This window comes from Mauremys reevesii, linkage group 2 (assembly GCF_016161935.1).
Source record: "Mauremys reevesii isolate NIE-2019 linkage group 2, ASM1616193v1, whole genome shotgun sequence".
NCBI lineage: Eukaryota > Metazoa > Chordata > Testudines > Geoemydidae > Mauremys > Mauremys reevesii.
Genome location: NC_052624.1, coordinates 11885583 through 11902216, shown reverse-complemented (window position 1 = coordinate 11902216; position 16634 = coordinate 11885583).

Here is a 16634-nt window from a genome sequence, read left to right as displayed (position 1 = left end):
TAATGAATACCTAGCTCTTATACAGAGCACTTCATGTGCCTTAAAGAGGGGTCTGTGTCATTAGCCGCAGTCTGGCCTCGTGTACATAGGCGCAGACTTCCCCTTTACCCGGGGGGGGGGGGCTTGACCCCCCCCGGACCCTGCCTCTACTCCACCCCTTCCCCACCCCTTCACCCAAGCCCCCGCCCTGCCTCTTCCCGCCCCTTCCCCGCCCCGCCTCTTCCCGCCTCTGCTCTGCTCTTCCCCACCTCTTTCCATCACCCCCGAATGCACCCCCTCCCCGCTCCTCCCCCTCCCTCCCGGAGCCGACCTGCACACTGCGAAACAGCTATTTGCTGTGAGCGGGAGGTGCTGGGAGGGAGGGGGAAGAGTGATCAGTGGGGCTGCCAGTGTTGGGGAGGTGCTCGGGGGAAGGAGAGGGGAGAGCTTGGCTGCCAGTGGATGCTCAGCCCTGGAGCACCCACGAAGTCAGCGCCTAGGCTGGTGTATGTGAATGATGTTCAGTTTCTTTATGAATAAGTCCATGTCTACACTACAGAGTTAAGCTCATACACTCCTGTAATTACATCGCTTGTGCATGTTCACCCAACGCTCCTTGTGTCAGCAGAGTGCATCCACAGTTAATGCTCTAGCACCAACAGAGAGAGCAGTGCACCATGGGTAGCTATTCCACTGTGCACGTCACCACCTTCTCCTGCTAGGAGTTCTGGGAATGGATTGCAGTGCATCATGGGGGTGAGCTCACTGCCCCATGATGCAGTTTTCTCCGTCCCATAATTCCAAGGGCTTCCAACTATATTTCACACTGTTTTTCAGCTGCCCCTGTAAACTTTGTGCCTGCCATCTCTGCCTGAAAGCATGGATCCTGCGCTGCTTTCCAGCTTGTGATGACCATTATGAACACAATGCAGCTGATCCTGTAGTATTTCGTGAGCTGCAAATCTGAACAGGAATCAGTGGTGCCTGCCCTGCTGTGTGCCATGGAAAGAAACAATTTAAGATTGATGTTGGCATTCATGAAGCAACTGCCAAGGTGGACCATTGCTTTTGGACTTGGAAAACAAGCACTGAGTGGTGGGATCAAATTGTGATGCAGGTATGGGATGATGAGCAGTGGCTGAAGAACTTTTGTATGTGTGTAAGCAGAGTCAGGATGAGCTCTACCTTGACATCTGGTGGTGAATTGTGGCGAGTTGTGGAAAAGAACTTCAGGGGCCGATCTTGTTTGCATAGGCACACCCACCCCGCCTAGCATGAGCCCACAGCAGCCCAAAATGGTCACTTTGGCTGCTGTGAGATCTCCAGTTTCTCTGTTATTGGGGCAGGAGGAATGAAGTGTTGTTACCCTGATTATGTGAATCAAAGACAATGAAACTGTTTTATGACAGAGGGTCTCACCATAAACTAAGTAGGACTCCCTAGACAAGGGACATGGGTTCCAAAACCCAGTGAATTAAGGGAGGTTGGGGATGGGTATTTGTACCTGATAGCATGAGCCCACCTTTGAGGGCTAGAAACCACTAATGCTACTTTCTCCACTGCTGAATAGCAAAGCAATTTTTGCTTCTATTAAGAGTCTAGTTACAGGCTGTTGTGCTGAATTCATGATGGGCCAATGGTGCACCAGGGGTTCCTGTACTACAAACAGAAATCACTAAGAGCTAAGATCACTGAGTGCTGTATTAACTAGTGGGAGAGCCTGAAGCTATATTGCTAAGCAGCTGGCAGAGCGCAGTAGTTTGTGGGATGGTTGGAGAAGCCCATGGGATGGTGAATGGAGTGAAGTGATGTGGTGCGGAGCAGTTTGTGGGATGGCTGGAGTGGCTCACGGGATGGCTAGTGGAGTGGAGTGGCTCATGGTGAAGGCTGCAGCAGAACCCCATGGAGAGGCGGGGCAGTTGGCCTCGGACCACATAAGGTGCCCCTTAACACCCTGTGTGCCCCTTTCTCCCCCCCCATTTCCACCCAGATGGGGGGCAGGGGTGTATAACTACAGATAAACTTTTGAACTCTGGGGCTGCACACAGAGACTTTTGGGTTGTTGGACTTTTGGGGGATTTTTGGGTTGCTGGACTCAAGAAACTTTTGGGGTGTTGGACTTTTGGGACTTTGGGGTGATCTTTTGGGTGGTTAGACTTAAGACGCTGAGGGGAAATGGACACTGCCAAACTTACTTGGGGGTATGTCTTTTGCTCATGGTTTGCATTATGAATCCTGTTTGTGGTGTTTCCCCAACATAATGCCGTGTTGTTTCCCTCCATTATTAAAAGGATTTTGCTACACTCAGGCTCCGTGCTTGCGAGAGGTGAAGTATTGCCTCCTAGAGGCGCCCGGTGGGTGGTAAGTAATTGTCCCAGGTCACTGGGTGGGGACTCTAGCCGGTTTTGCATTGCGTTATTGAAACGGAACCCCTGGATACTGAACCCAGCCCCGTTGCTGCCAAGTCAGATGGGCAGAAGGGTTACATGTGCAAGGCCACCTACCTTGAACTGTGTGTGGAGCATCTCCCCGCTTCCGACCTGAGGCATAAGGACACCAAAATGAGAGCTTCCCTCATGCTGGAAAAGCATGTGACGATTGCTGTGTGGAAGCTGGCAACTCCAGACTGCTACCAGTCAGTCATGAATCAGTTTGGGGTTAGGAAATCTACTGTGAGGGTTGTGGTAATGCAAGTGTGAAGGGCCATTAATTGCCTCTTGCTACGAAGGACCGTGACTCTGGGCAATATTCAGGAAATAGCGAATGGCTTTGTGGCAATGGGATTAACTGCAGTGGAGCGATAGATGGCATGCCTATCCCAATTTTGGTCCCAGACCATCTTGTGGTAGAGTTCATCAACAGAAAGGGCTACTTCTCTATGTTATTGCAGCTGCTGGTAGATCACTGGCGTCATTTCACTGACATCAATGTGGGGTGGTCAGGGAAGGTGCACAATGCACGCATCTTCAGGAACACTAGCCTGTATAGAAAGCTGCACGCAGGGACTTTCCTTCCAGACGAGAAGATTCCAATAGGGGATGTGAAAATGCTCATAGTGATCCTGGGAAACTCCGCCAACCCCTTATTCCCATGGTTCATGAAACCTTACACAGAAACCTTCACAGCAGCAAGGTTCGCTTCAACAACAAGCTCAGCAGGTGCAGAATGACCGTAGAATGTGTGTTTGGCGATTAAAGTGTCGCCGGCGCTGCCTTTTTGGCAGGCTAGACCCCAATGAGGAAAATATTCCCAGGGTTATAGCAGCCTGCTGTGCTCCGCGTAACTTTTGTGAAGCCAAGGGGGAAAAGTTTCCCCAGGGTGGAGCATTGAGGTGGATCACCTTGTGGCTGATTTTGAGCAGCCAGACACCAGGCCTATTAGAGGGACTCAATACGGGGCTATTCAAATCAAAGAGGCTTTGAAGCAGCATTTTAACAATGAGCCCCAGAAATGCATCTTTCTGTAAAGCGTTCAGCCAGACATTGTTTACTTGCCACCTTGAATGACTCTGCAATGATTCCTGTCTAAGCTTAATTGTAGCCTGCAAATGTGCCGATTGCCACTGTGTATGAATTTTTGCTGCAACTGTCATATGTAGGTCACAAACAAAGAATCACTGTCTATTGAAAACAGTAACTAGTGTTGTTAGTTTCTGTCCCTTCTCCGACATGCACCATGTAACAAAATAAAGGACACTTCTACCTCATGTAACCGTGTAGTATCAAAGCAAAACGAGTACTTACCGAAGCTCCCCCTTTCCCACTTCAGGCATGCCAGAGCGCTGGGACTGGCTAGACCCCTCCGGAGTCAAAAAGAGGTCCCGGTTTGCCACACCACCGGATGTCCCTGTTTCCTGTCCCACATCCTCCTCCAACTCTACCCCCTTGTCCACCACTTCATCCTCAGGGTTGACTCCGCTGGCTGCTGCCTCCAGTCCCCCTGAAGTATCCACAGGGCTCTAGGTGGTAGAGCGGGGGTCGCTGCTGAGGACGGTATGCAGCTCCTTGTAGAAGCGGCATGCATTTGGTGCCACACCAAAGCGACCATTGGCCTCCCTTGCCTTCTGGTATGCCTGCCTCAGCTCCTTGATCTTAGCACGGCACTGCTACGTGTGCCTTTCGTGCCCCTTCTCCTCTATGCCATGAGCAATCTGGTCGTAGGTATCAAAATTCCTATGGCTGGATCGGAGCTGCGACTACGCCACCTCCTCTCCCCACAGACCCAACAGATCCAGCAACTCCGATGTATTCCAGACAGGGAATTTGCTGCAGAAAGCTGGTATGGTCAGCTGGGAAGGGGTGACGTGAGCTGTCCATGCCGAGCAAACAGAAAGTGGAATTTCCAAAATTCCCAAGGCTTTAAAGGGGGAGGGGTGCATGCCTGTGTACCTGGCTGCAGGGCAGCAGAGTAGAAACTGCTGACCAAAGTGGCCATGATGGGCATTGTGGGACACCTCCCGGAGGCTACTTAGGGTGACATAAACAAGCACACTGACACGGACATTGTGTTGCTCTAACTTTGTCACAAAAAGCTTTATGCTGCACGTCAAAGTGGTTTTATGATGTCGGCGTAGGAGCATTGTTGTGTGCACACCCCCACTGTTTTGTCGATGAAACCTGACTTTTGTAAACAAAACTGTGTCATGTAGGCACGACCTGTGTGTCAATCTCCCATTTATTCTAGTGAATGTGCTCTCAGAAACCTTTGATCTACCACTCCAGATGGCTTGCACTTGTTCATCCAAGGTGTGGGTAAACAATGTATTCTGGGAGGGCACTGGGGGGCGGGAGAATACACACACACACACAAACAGCAGATCTCTCATGCCGTTTTTATAACACCATTTACTCTCCTCTTCTTTGTTTTGCTCATGTTGAGGATCTAAAAATCCATGGTGAATTTGCTTTCCAGCCTCCTCAAATGAGGGGGGGATGGGAGAATCTCTTACTCTCTCATGCATCAGTTGCCTCCAAAATATATCATGTGGCTTGCTCTCTCCCATCTGAGGAATGGCATATTAAAGGAATTCGGATTTACCTTCACCTTATTTAACATCATCATCATTCACCACCTTCACCTTCTCAGAGATTTATGTCCGTGACCAATATCGTTCCCTAGATCTCACTCAGTAAGCATGGCACTGTACTTTATTATTCCTTCATGCCAGATGCCTCTCATATATTCTTATAACAAGACTGCTCTGCAGGAACCACCAACTACAGTCTCAGTTGTTGAGGCTAAGACTCAGCCATCATCTTCTTACTGCTTTTCTCTCTGCTGTTCATCCTGCGCAGAATTGTATTTTCGTTTTGTTCTGCCTTGTCCCTGGCATAGCTTTGAAAAAACTGGGCCAGGACCGCAGCTAAATGTGAGACAAAGGAAGAATCCTATTATCCCTCTTGCAGTTGGGGAACTGAGGCACAGAGAGGTAAAGTGATTTCCCAAGGTCATATGGGAAATCTCTGTTCAATTCCCAGCACTACCAAAGATCATCTGCCTCCCCATGAAGCACTTGGACCACAAGACCATCCTTCCCCCTTGAGAAAACATATCGCTGGAGAGAGCCAATGATGGAGGTATGGACAATGGCCCAAATTTTATTCTTGGCTATGCACTAACTACACAGTTGCAGAATTCAAATGAACAAGGTGATGCCAAGATCATGTGATTGGCCACAACAGAGTAGCCTGCATCACAGACCCTGCCTAGCATCTTGTTCAGCACTGACGGAGTTAACCAAAACTAAATCACCCCCTTCTTTCACTTTGATATGGGCTCTCTCCAGCAGGAATGAAACATCCACTCTAAAGGGGTTCACTTACCACAGGAGCACTTCCTTGTGCCCAGAGGTGGCACAGCAGCTGCCTACCCATATATGATGCCCCCTGCCAATGGTCACTCCATCGTTGCAGTGGTCTCTCTTCCTGCACCTTGGCCCTCCAGCCGGGTCATGCTTTAGACCATCCCTTCTGGGGTAATGGAGACTCCAACCCAGCGATAGTCCAATGACCTTGCAGCAGGTCTTCCATCTCTCTCTAGGCTCCGGGGTCCTTACAACCCTTCCCTCACGTTCCTCAGTGGCTGTAAGGGAACCCAGACCTTCTTTGCCCTTTGGGTTCCACTCCAGGGACCCCAAGGTCTAGTCCTTACTGCCTCCCTGGACCTCTTCCTACTCTTCTGTCTCCCAGAGAGTGACTACAGACTCTACTACAAACTTCCACCCAGCCCCGGCCCAGCTTGTCTTCATTATCAGTGGAGCCTGGCTTTTTCTCTCGCAGGTGCTGCTAGGTATGTTAATTGGCCTCTCAGGCCCTCATTCACCCCTTCAGCGCCTGCGTGGGGTACACACCCCATCACACTAGGCATTCACCCCATGACCCTATACTAAGCTTGACTCAACAGAGCCAGAAACTCTCCTGACATGGTCATGGAAGCAGTTCTTAGCTTTGCAGTTATTCAAGCCTGGAGCCCCTTGGCATGAGGTGCAAGCTACTGTTTAGATATTCATGGACAGCCACTGGACCCCTCCTTCCCCACTCAAAGGAGATGTGCATGCTCTTCCCCCAGCATGCCAACCCTAACCACCATCTGTCAAAGTGGCATGGTGCCTGGTCTCTAATTGCATGCCAGTTTCCACAGAGTAGCGGTGCCAAGCCAGTGTATTATAAATCGGGACGGAAGGCCTGCAGAATGCCACACAACTTTCCCATCTGCAACCGGATCCTCCAGCTGGAAAACAGTCCCAAATCAGGCCCACATGCTTTGTTCTGAGGGACTGCATCTTGCAGAAACTTGTGGGCACTCTACCAACGATAGATTGTAACGTTTTCCTAGGTGTCTCTCCTCCCCCGTGTACACACACACACTCTCCCTCATTGCTGAGAGCTCTGCCTGTTGAGGAGGAAATGTGCACGCAGTGCCTAAAAAAAGGCCATGCTCTGTTGGATCTCACTCTCCTTTTCTTGGCGGTTTCCCTCTTCAGAGTCCCCTCCCATCATTTACAATGCTGCATCCTTGCACATGGTCAAGCTAAGTCACTCAGAATGTGCACAATATTTTTAGAAGACGGCACAGCAGGCGACACCCTTTCATTTGCCAACATCAGAGGATACCAAATAGCTCTGACCTTCATTTCCAGGGCCCTGTATTGGGAAAATGTCTTGAGCAGAGCTGGGGAAATACTATTCAAACAAATGGATTTGTGACTGTTTGTTTGACTGAGTTCTTGTCCGAGGAATTCATGTTTACGGAGAGAGAGTGCGTGTGACAAAAACAGGCGTGAATGCGTATTGCACTGGTGGTCAGGCCAGTCATTTTTGCGTGGCCATCTCAGCGCTGCCAGAGCTTAGGCTTTGTTTTTCACGTCTTGTGATATGTGGCCTTTTCCTTAAAGCCCCAGCCCAAGGAGTGTCACCCACCTCCCCTCCCACTGGCAATTCAAAGAGAGGCAGGCTCATCTTGTGACTAAAACGCTGGTCTGGGCCTTAGTGAACTGAGTTCAATTCTTGTCTCTGCCATAGAACGTCTGCTCCTCAATGCCCCAGCTATAAAATGGGTATAATTACAGTGTTTGTATGACAGTAGCCCTTAGTCACCCCAGCCCTGCGTCAGGGCCCCATTGTGCTAGGCACTGTACAACCACAGGAAGTTCCACGTCCCACAAAGCTTGCAGTTTAAGCATGAGAAAAGACAAGAGGTGGCTACATAAAGCAGACAGGGGAGCACAAGGGAACAGTGCTACTTCCTTTATCTTTTCTATTTAGCGTGTAGCTGCTTCCTTTGTGAATGTGCAGTGCCCAGCATACTGGGGCACTAAGCTCAGGGGAGGCTGTTAGGCCCTACCATAATGCAAATAATTAATCACAACAGCATCCCGCGCCAGCCCCAGCAATAGTTGGCGTCTGAAAGGAACGTCAGGAAAGCATTTAACATATTTTTAATTGCCATTCGCACAACGAAGAGGCTGGATCTCCATAGAGGCAGCTGGAAGCCAAGAAGGGGAGCCAGCATCCTACGGTCCCGTCAGCTCTCCACAGATGTGAGGACTTCTGCTTTGTGTGGATTATGCACACCTCACTTTACACACAAGCTGAGACCAATGGGGTCTCGGAAGCTGGAATTTTCAAACAGTTTCCAAATCAGCAGATTGCAGAGGAGGGACGGCAAATGCTGAAATATCCATGTTTAAAGTGTATAATACAGTGCCCTGGCCAGGATCAGAAGTTTGCATGTAAACAGGAGCGTCTACTACATATGCTCAGGAACATCTAATGACTGAGCTAAGTGCCTTCCTAATTGTGTCTGGCACAGTCAGCAGAGTTATAAGTAACTGAGCTTCTGTGTGTATGTCCAAACTCGTATCGGGCATGCACTGAAGGGGTTTGAATAAGCTGAGACTATCAGATGCAGAGGGTGATATTCTGTGATATTCTGTGAACTTCCGTTCACAGAAGTGTTGGCAGTGAACCTCAATGGGCCCTCCTCCTTGTGGGTCCCATTTCTGGGTGTGTGCCATTAAATTCTTTCCACATCATCCACTTGTGCTACCTTCCACAAATGAGTCCTGGGCAGGGGCCTTCCTGTCACTAGGCAGTTCAGTAGATGTAGCTAGGGTGACCAGAGGTCCCAGTTTTACAGGGACAGTCCCGATTTTTGGGGCTTTTTCTTATATAGGCCCCTATTACCTCCCCATCCCCTGTCCTGATTTTCCACACTTGCTATCTGGTCATCCTAGATGTAGCCAACGCTCTGAGCAAGAGCTCTGACAGGAAAGAGAATCGTCGAGCCTTGATCTACATTTGAAAATTCTGTTGGCACAGCTATGTCAGAATAAACCACGCCCTTAACCAATATAGCTGTGCCCACACACAGGCGCCAACTTTCCAAAATGCTGGGGGGGGGAGGTGCTTGAGCCCTGGCTCTGCTCCAGGCCCTGCCTCCACTCCACCCTGCCTCTTCCCACTCCTGCTCCAGCCCCACCCTGCCTCTTCCCACCCAGTTCCGCCCCCTCCCCCAAGTGCGCTGCGTTCCTTCCCCCTCCTCTCCCCTCCCCCGAGCCTCCTGAATGCCGTGAAACAGCTGATTGTGGCAGGCGGGAGGTGCGGGCAGGGAGGTGGAGGCACTGATATGCAGGGCCTGCCAGCGGGCAGGAGGCACTGGGGGGTAGGGGAGAGCTGATATGGGAGCTGCCAGTGGGTGCTCCTGGAGCACCCAAGGAGTTGGTGCCTATATGCCCACGTAACTCTCAGTGCAGACGCAGCTGTGTCCATGAGGGGCATCCAGGCCCAGCCGGGGAGTGGGATGGAACCGCTTCTTACATTGGCTGAAGGTGGCTGCTCTGGGTCACTGCCTCTCTGCCTGAAAGAGAGAGCCAGGTTGCGGAGGTGGTGGCAGCCCGCTCTCTCCTCTCCCCGCCTGGACTGGGCTGCTGGGGATAGGGGCCTAGCAAGCCAGAAATGTGCCAGGGGGGCTTGGTTTCCAGTCTCCAGTATGGACTGAATAACCTCCAGACTTTTTGCAGTTTAACCTCTGGCTCTAATGTTCACTCAACAGCAGAATGGGTTAGAATAAGATGTTCAACATTTTGAATTTTTTTGCTCACTAAGATTCAAAATGAACCTAATTTCACCCCAAAATTTGAGAAGGTTTTCAAACTTAATATGAAAATGGCTAGCCAACTTTTCATTAAAACATTCACTGGCAAATATTTTCAAAAAAGTCAAGAGAGAAGGAAATTTAAGCCAATGGGATGTGCTTAAGCATTGTCTTGAAGAGCAAGGGTGGGTTGAGGAAGGAGGGTCCAGTGATGCAGCTCAAGTTACTTGAACTTCTTGCTCCAAACTCCCTGTGTCTGACCTTGGGGAAGTCACTTAAGCCAAGATCCTCGAAGGTATTTAGGCTCCTCATTTCCTTCAGTGGGAACCTTCGAGGATGTGAGCCTTACTCTCTCTGTCTGTGCCTCAGTTCCCCATCAGTAAATTAGGTGCTGTGAAGATTAAAGAGTGGGAGGCACTTGGAGTGTATAGTAATGCACCTGAGATAGACAGAGATGTCCCTTCCTGAATCAGAACCTGAATTTTTAGTTTGTTCTCAGTCAATGGAATTTCGCCTGCATAAACTGGCGATACTGAGTCCATGACCATTTGCTTGAGTAAGGACCTTAGGATTTCATTTGTGGGCTTCATTAGCTCAACTCTCATAATTTGGAATTCTGCTTCATGTAGTCAACCATCCTTTTTGGCTGCATGCGCTAAAGACCAAAGCAAGACGACTAGGAAAGCTTTCCTTAAGGCACCTCATAGGGTATCTGGTTTTTGGTAGCTCCTGTAAATTGTAATTGTTTCCATCCAGGAGTGGTGACCCACAATACTGTTACCAATAAAACACTGCTTAGTGCTGGGTTGCAATGATGCATAGCCTGTTGGGGTTGTTTTTCTCCTCTCATAGAGAACCTGTGGGAATTTATTGGTTTTTGAAAGTTTTCTAATCCTTCAGTGAAAGAAATGAATTAAATTATCTATGGAAACAGGGATTTGTCACTCACACAGAAAGAGTGGCCTTGATCCAACAAATCACTTTAAACTTACGAGCAGACCCAGACTGGGTCTTAACTTTAATCCCATGTTTACGATTGGGATCAGTGTGCTGTTCTGAAAGAGCCTCTGTGGAAACAGGCCTTCTCTTCATCACAAAAAAGGGGTGTTCTTCACTAGGATTTTAACTCGAGTTAAGATGAGACACTTGTAGTTTTAATATGAGTTAGCAGGCCAAGTTAAAAGCTGTGTAGTCACTGCCAAGAAAGGTGGTGTTTTTACAGTGAGGCAGCTCATGCACCTTAGTTATCTTGCTGTAAAATCCTAGTGGAGACAAGACATGGGCAGTTTACCATGATATAACTAAGGGAGGCCAGTTGCAGGTGAGGTGGTGTATAGTGTTGACCTCCCCTAGCAACATTGCAGTAAAAACTACCAGCTTCTTAGCTCACTGTAAAATCCTAGTGGACCAACTAATATGCACCAGTTATCGTTCTGCAAAAGAACACCTTTTTCCAGCAGTGAAGACCTAGGCAGGGGTAGTCAATTATTTTTTGTCAAGGTCCACATTTCTTGGTCAAGGTATAGTCAAGGTCCGGACTCCAGAGAAACATTTTTCACACCACAATAACAAAAATGATAATAATAAAACCGTTAATAATGTGGTCCATCCAAAATCATCTGGTGGTCTGGATTTGGCCCGTAGTCCCCCTATTGACTACCCCAGACCTAGGGTATATTTGCACTGCAAAATTATGTCAACCTAAGTACGTCGACGTACACTCACCACAGAAATTAAATGGCTTTTGCAAGTCCACACTACGCCCCTTGTATCGGCAGTGTGCCTCCTCAAAAGGAGCCCTTGCACTGATTTATCTGTCAGTGTGGGGCACTGTGGGATGGCTTCTGAAAGCCAGCAACAGTCAACGTAAGCAATGCAGTGTTTACACTGGCGCTGCATCGCCCTAACTACATCGACCTAAGTGCTACACCTCTCGTACAGGTGGCATTATTAAGTCGGTGTAGTGGGCAAGTTACATCAGTGGGAGCTACATTTTAGTGTAGATGCTTACAGAGATAGGTTGACATAAGCTGCCTTGCTTAACCTAACTCTGTAGTGTAGACCAGGCCCTAGCCAAGAACAATAGGGAAGTGTAGTGAGGCGGCCTGGCTCCCGGCGGCCCCTGAGAGAGAGGAACCGGAACAACCCCCTCAGTGGGCGGAGCCACTGCCACCTGTTCCCGCCCCCCGGAAGTCAAGGGGCGGGACAGGAAGTATAAAAGCCTGGCCTCAGCACTCAGTTGGGGCCCAGCGGCCGGAGAGGACGGACGCTCCTGGTCGGGCTCCCGCTGGACCGAGCCTACCCCGAGCCAGGTACCCTGAGGTGGACGGACCGAGCCTGCCCCGAGCCAGGTACCCTGAGGTGGACGGACCGAGCCTGCCCCGAGCCAGGTACCCTGAGGTGGACGGACCGAGCCTGCCCCGAGCCAGGTACCCTGAAGTAGACGGGCCGAGCCTGCCCCGAGCCCGGTACCCTGAGGTGGACGGGCCGAGCCTGCCCCGAGCCCGATACCCTGAGGAGCAGCCCAAGCGTCGCCCTGACCCGCGTCCGGAGGAGCAGCCCGACCTAGACCGTCTTCAGCCCGCCGAGGAGCCCATGGTATGGGACCCCGCTGCCGAGCCCAGCGGGGAGCAGGTACCCGAGGAGGGGGAGATGGAGTGTAGCCCGGGGGTAGCCGACCCCTGTCCGGCTGAGGGCACCGACGTGCCCATGTCAGTGTGTTGCGGCCAGGATCCCCACTGACTGCAGCGGATCCACGCCGCTGCTAGGGCCCCGGGCTGGGGCACAGTGGAGTGGGTGGGCCTGTGTCCCCCCTGCCACCCCACGCACGGGTGGCAGACTCCCCCTCCTACCAGCGTTTCGGCCGAGAAGCCTGCACTTACTGGGGCTTCCTGAGACTGATGCCGCTGCTCAGCTCCTGAAGTAAGGACCTGGGCTTCCTGAGACTGATGCCGCTGCTCAGCTCCTGAAGTAAGGACTTGAGCCCTGAGACTGGTGCTACTGCTCAGTTCCTGAGGCAAGGACCTGAGCTCTGAACTGGTATTACTGCTCAGCTCCTGCTAAAAGGACCTGAACCTTGAACTATTGTTTCTTGCCCCGCCCTGATTGAGGGCCTGGGCTTCCTGAGACTGATACTACTGCTCAGTTCCTGAGGCAAGGACCTGAGCCCTGAACTATTATAACTGCTCAGCTCCGGCTGTAAGGAGCTGAGCCTAGAACTGCTGTGTTGCTGCCCCGCCCTGCTTGAGGGCCTGGGCTTAGCTCATTAACGTTGTGGTGCTCAGCCTGCAGGAAGGACCTGAGCCCCTTGGACCCTTGTGTGGGGCCCAGCCCTGAGCTAGGGCTCGGGCTTGCTGACTGGGTGACTGCTCAGCTCTGGCTGCGAGGACAGGAGCCGAGAGCCGGTTTGCCGCCCCGCCCTGACTGAGGGCCGGGGTTTATTGACTTTGTTACTGCTCAGCCTGCAGGGAGGATCTGAGCTGGGAACTAGCGTTTGCTGGCCCGCCCTGCCTGAGGGCCGGGCCCATTGCAGTGACCGTGTGCCTTCTGTTTCAGCCCCTGCCTGAGGGGCGGGACCCTGATACCTTCAGAACGCGAAGACTGATCCAGGCCGTGTAGTGAGGCGGCCTGGCTCCCGGCGGCCCCTGAGAGGGCATGGCCCCCGTACCGGACTATTACAGGAAGCCAGGGGTTTATCTCAACATATTAACTCATGTTAAAACTACAACTGCCTTGTGTTCCATAGGATTTTAATTCGAGTTAAGAACACATTTTTTCTTTTTTGTAGTGAAGACAAGCCCATAGAGGCTTATTCTGCTGGTTTTTTGCTTCTGCAAATATAGTAGCTGTATGAGAGGAAGTTGCTACCCTGTCAAAACATGGTAGCATGTAGCATGACCTATAATATCCTCTTAACATGTGGAGAGAGATAGTTTCACTTTTCATTTTACTATCCACTAGTAGTCCATTTAACTATGGGGCTGAGCTGCCTGCCAATAACAAATAAGTGATTCTTCAATTCCCTATCTAGAACCTCGTGTTGAGGTTGATTGGACTTCTACGTACAAACCATATCTCTAATCCTCTAGCCACATTGAATGTAGTTTGTGGAGATACGTTCTGCTTGCTGTATAATTAAAACTCTTCATTGACTTAGATGGGAATTCTATGTACAAAGTGGCTGGTGGGTCAGAGCTGTGATTTGGTTTCAAAGCAGGGATGCACAAAGTCTTCATCACGAAGCACAGGACTAAGAGAAACTCCTCTTGTTTCAGGGTTTCATTACAAACTGTAAATTCAGCCCAGGTTCAATCAATGGTGGATAGTTCCTCACGGATCTTTCTGTGACCCATTGCTGATGTAAGACTTCAAGCAGAAATGGTGGAACATCTTTTTATGAAAAAAAATTGTTAAATGCTTAATGAAAAAGAAATCCAACATTTCTCATGTTTCAAAAATTTTGACCAGCTTGAGAGAGAGCTGGTTGGGAAACACATGGGGAAAAGGGGGGGAAAATAGTAATTTTTTTTGGTGAAAGATTGAAGATACATTGGCCATCTTTAGCTTTCAGATAAATTAATGTGAAATTTGGTGGCTTATAAAGCTTCCAGGGTATAGCACAACTCAATGGTTTGCTGAAACCACACAAGCTGAAATTAAATGTAAAAATTCATTTGGATCCTCTGATCCAAAACTGCCTGGCTTTGACCTGAGCCTGAAGGGTGCTGAATGAATTAAGCGCAGGATCAGTTTAACCAGGGATTGTGTCTAGGCTCAGGGACACCACTGTAATAAGGTAGCGGGAGGTTCCTGCAGAATGTTGACGAGCATAATTAGCAGCAAGGCTCTGGTAACACTTTGCACTTCTAGAGCACCATTACAAGACGTGTCGTCAAAGGACAGTCCCAGTATTTACATGTTAAAAGTGAACAAGTCATTGCAGGATACAAGATACAGAGAAGGGGCCCAAACAGTGTGCTCAGTTACACCCATATACCTTTTTGACTTAAGGGGGTGAACAGGTGTAGCTGAGAGCAGACTATGCCCATCGTGCCCAACTGACACCTAGAAGACCTAGGGTCTATTCCCAGCTCTGCCTCTGGCTTGCTTGGTGACCTTGGGCAAGTCACGTCACTGCCATGTGCCTCAGTTTCTCCATCTGTCAAATGAAGATAATGATACTGGGTTGTATTTAGAAATGGCCCTGAACCAAAACCTCATGATTTTTAAGCCAAATAAAATGTGGGGTTCTTTTCATTTGCTTTCTAGTTGGAGCCGTTAGGCTTCTTTTGTTTTCAGGCTTTTCTCCACAGCCATGGGAGCTAGAAACTTTAAAGAGTGAAGCTGAGATTCTTGAATAATTGTGCTCCTCCAGGGGCTGGAGCTTGAAGAAAAACCAACTATCGAAGACTCACAATAAGATCAGGAGAGCTGGCAACGCCATCGCTGAACTGGACATAGCAGATGTCATGTGTACGTCCCAGAAAGACAAGGACATGGGGTCACAATGGGGATTGCCTCCAGAAGCAGTAAGGAAAATCCAGAGAGAGGCTACATGGGGGTTGGCTTGTCTTAGGCAAGACCCGCAATGACCCCTAAGTATGTGCTTCAGGACTGAGCCTACTGTCCGGCTAGTACTTTGGTTCTGGAGGAATACTTGGAGAGAGTCTTATTTATCTGAGTCGCATTTTACCTGTTTATCATTAACGCTCATGAAAAATCACACAGCTGAAGTTTATGCACTAGCCAGTAACTCTTAAGGGCTATTAGTACCATGCAGCCACTGAGCTGAGTGAGGGGGGTGGGGCAGGGCCTGAGATATTAGACTTTAAAGTGGTGACCATTTTAATTTTAGAAAAGCGATTTGGGTTATTTTTAGAGATTTATAAGGCTCCCTCTGAGCCTTGTCCAGTTGGACGAATGGTAACTCAAGCATCTGGCTTTTTAATGGTCCCAATAAAAAATATTTTAAAAACCTCAAAGATTCCTGAAACAGTTTCTTTAACATGTGGCCTTTGCAGAATGCATGATGGAGTGGAATAGAATTCCAACTAGGTATGCGTAGAGCAGGGACTAGAAGATTTTTATCAGCATTCGTTTAGAGTGAGTCACATTATTCTCCGCTTTACCACTGGTGAGTAATCAACCTTTCCCAATCTTAAACTCATGCTAATAAAGCTATTAAACTATCAAAGTATATGCTTGATATACTCTCAAGTATGCCATACTATTATATATACACACAAACTGCTATGGAAAGCTTCTTTCAGGATCTTAAGTTAAGCTCCTCGCCTTCTTATCTATAATCAGTAAGATAATAGAGAAAGGAGCTGATCTTGCTGGTAAAGGAGCAGCTGCAAGAGACAGCAGATCTGGGTTCTCCTCCTAGATCTGCCCCATGATTCTTGTGGTGACCTTGGGCAAGTCAATTAACCTTTCATCTCCAGTTTCCCCATCAGTGAATTGTGGCTAACAACAGTCCTCTAAAAGAAGGAAGTGCAAAGACTTGTCTGTTAATATGTGTAAGACATTCAGGGGCTATGTTGATGAGGCCAATAGAAGTGCTTAAAAATAATGAGAAATATTTCTCCAGACACATCTCTGACTCAGTAAAGGCCAGTGTTGTTCCCTGTTGGGAGCCCAGCATCTGGAATGCTCTCTCCACCGATAAAGATAGAGAGGATTTTGGTTTTAGAAAATGTCTGAGCCTGTTACTCCTTGGGTGTAAACCTTCAACTCCCACACACATTCCAAACCCACAGGCGTTTTTATTGCTGGGTTTATTTTCAATGACTTCCTGACTGTTGTCACTTTCACTGTAGTTTTCTTGATTGTAGCACAAAAGGCAGCCTTTAAATATTCCCTTTCTGGTTCCATTAGCTTTAGCTGAAGTGTGTAAACTCTGGACAAGTTTCTGCAGCAGCTTCGACTTTTTACACAGTCTTGAGGCCCCCAGTGTATAATTGTAAATCCGTAGTAAGTCAACAGACATTAATGGGGAAATTCCCAATCTACACGGGTGTAACAGAACAGTTTACTCCAAAGCACCCAACTTAACTTTA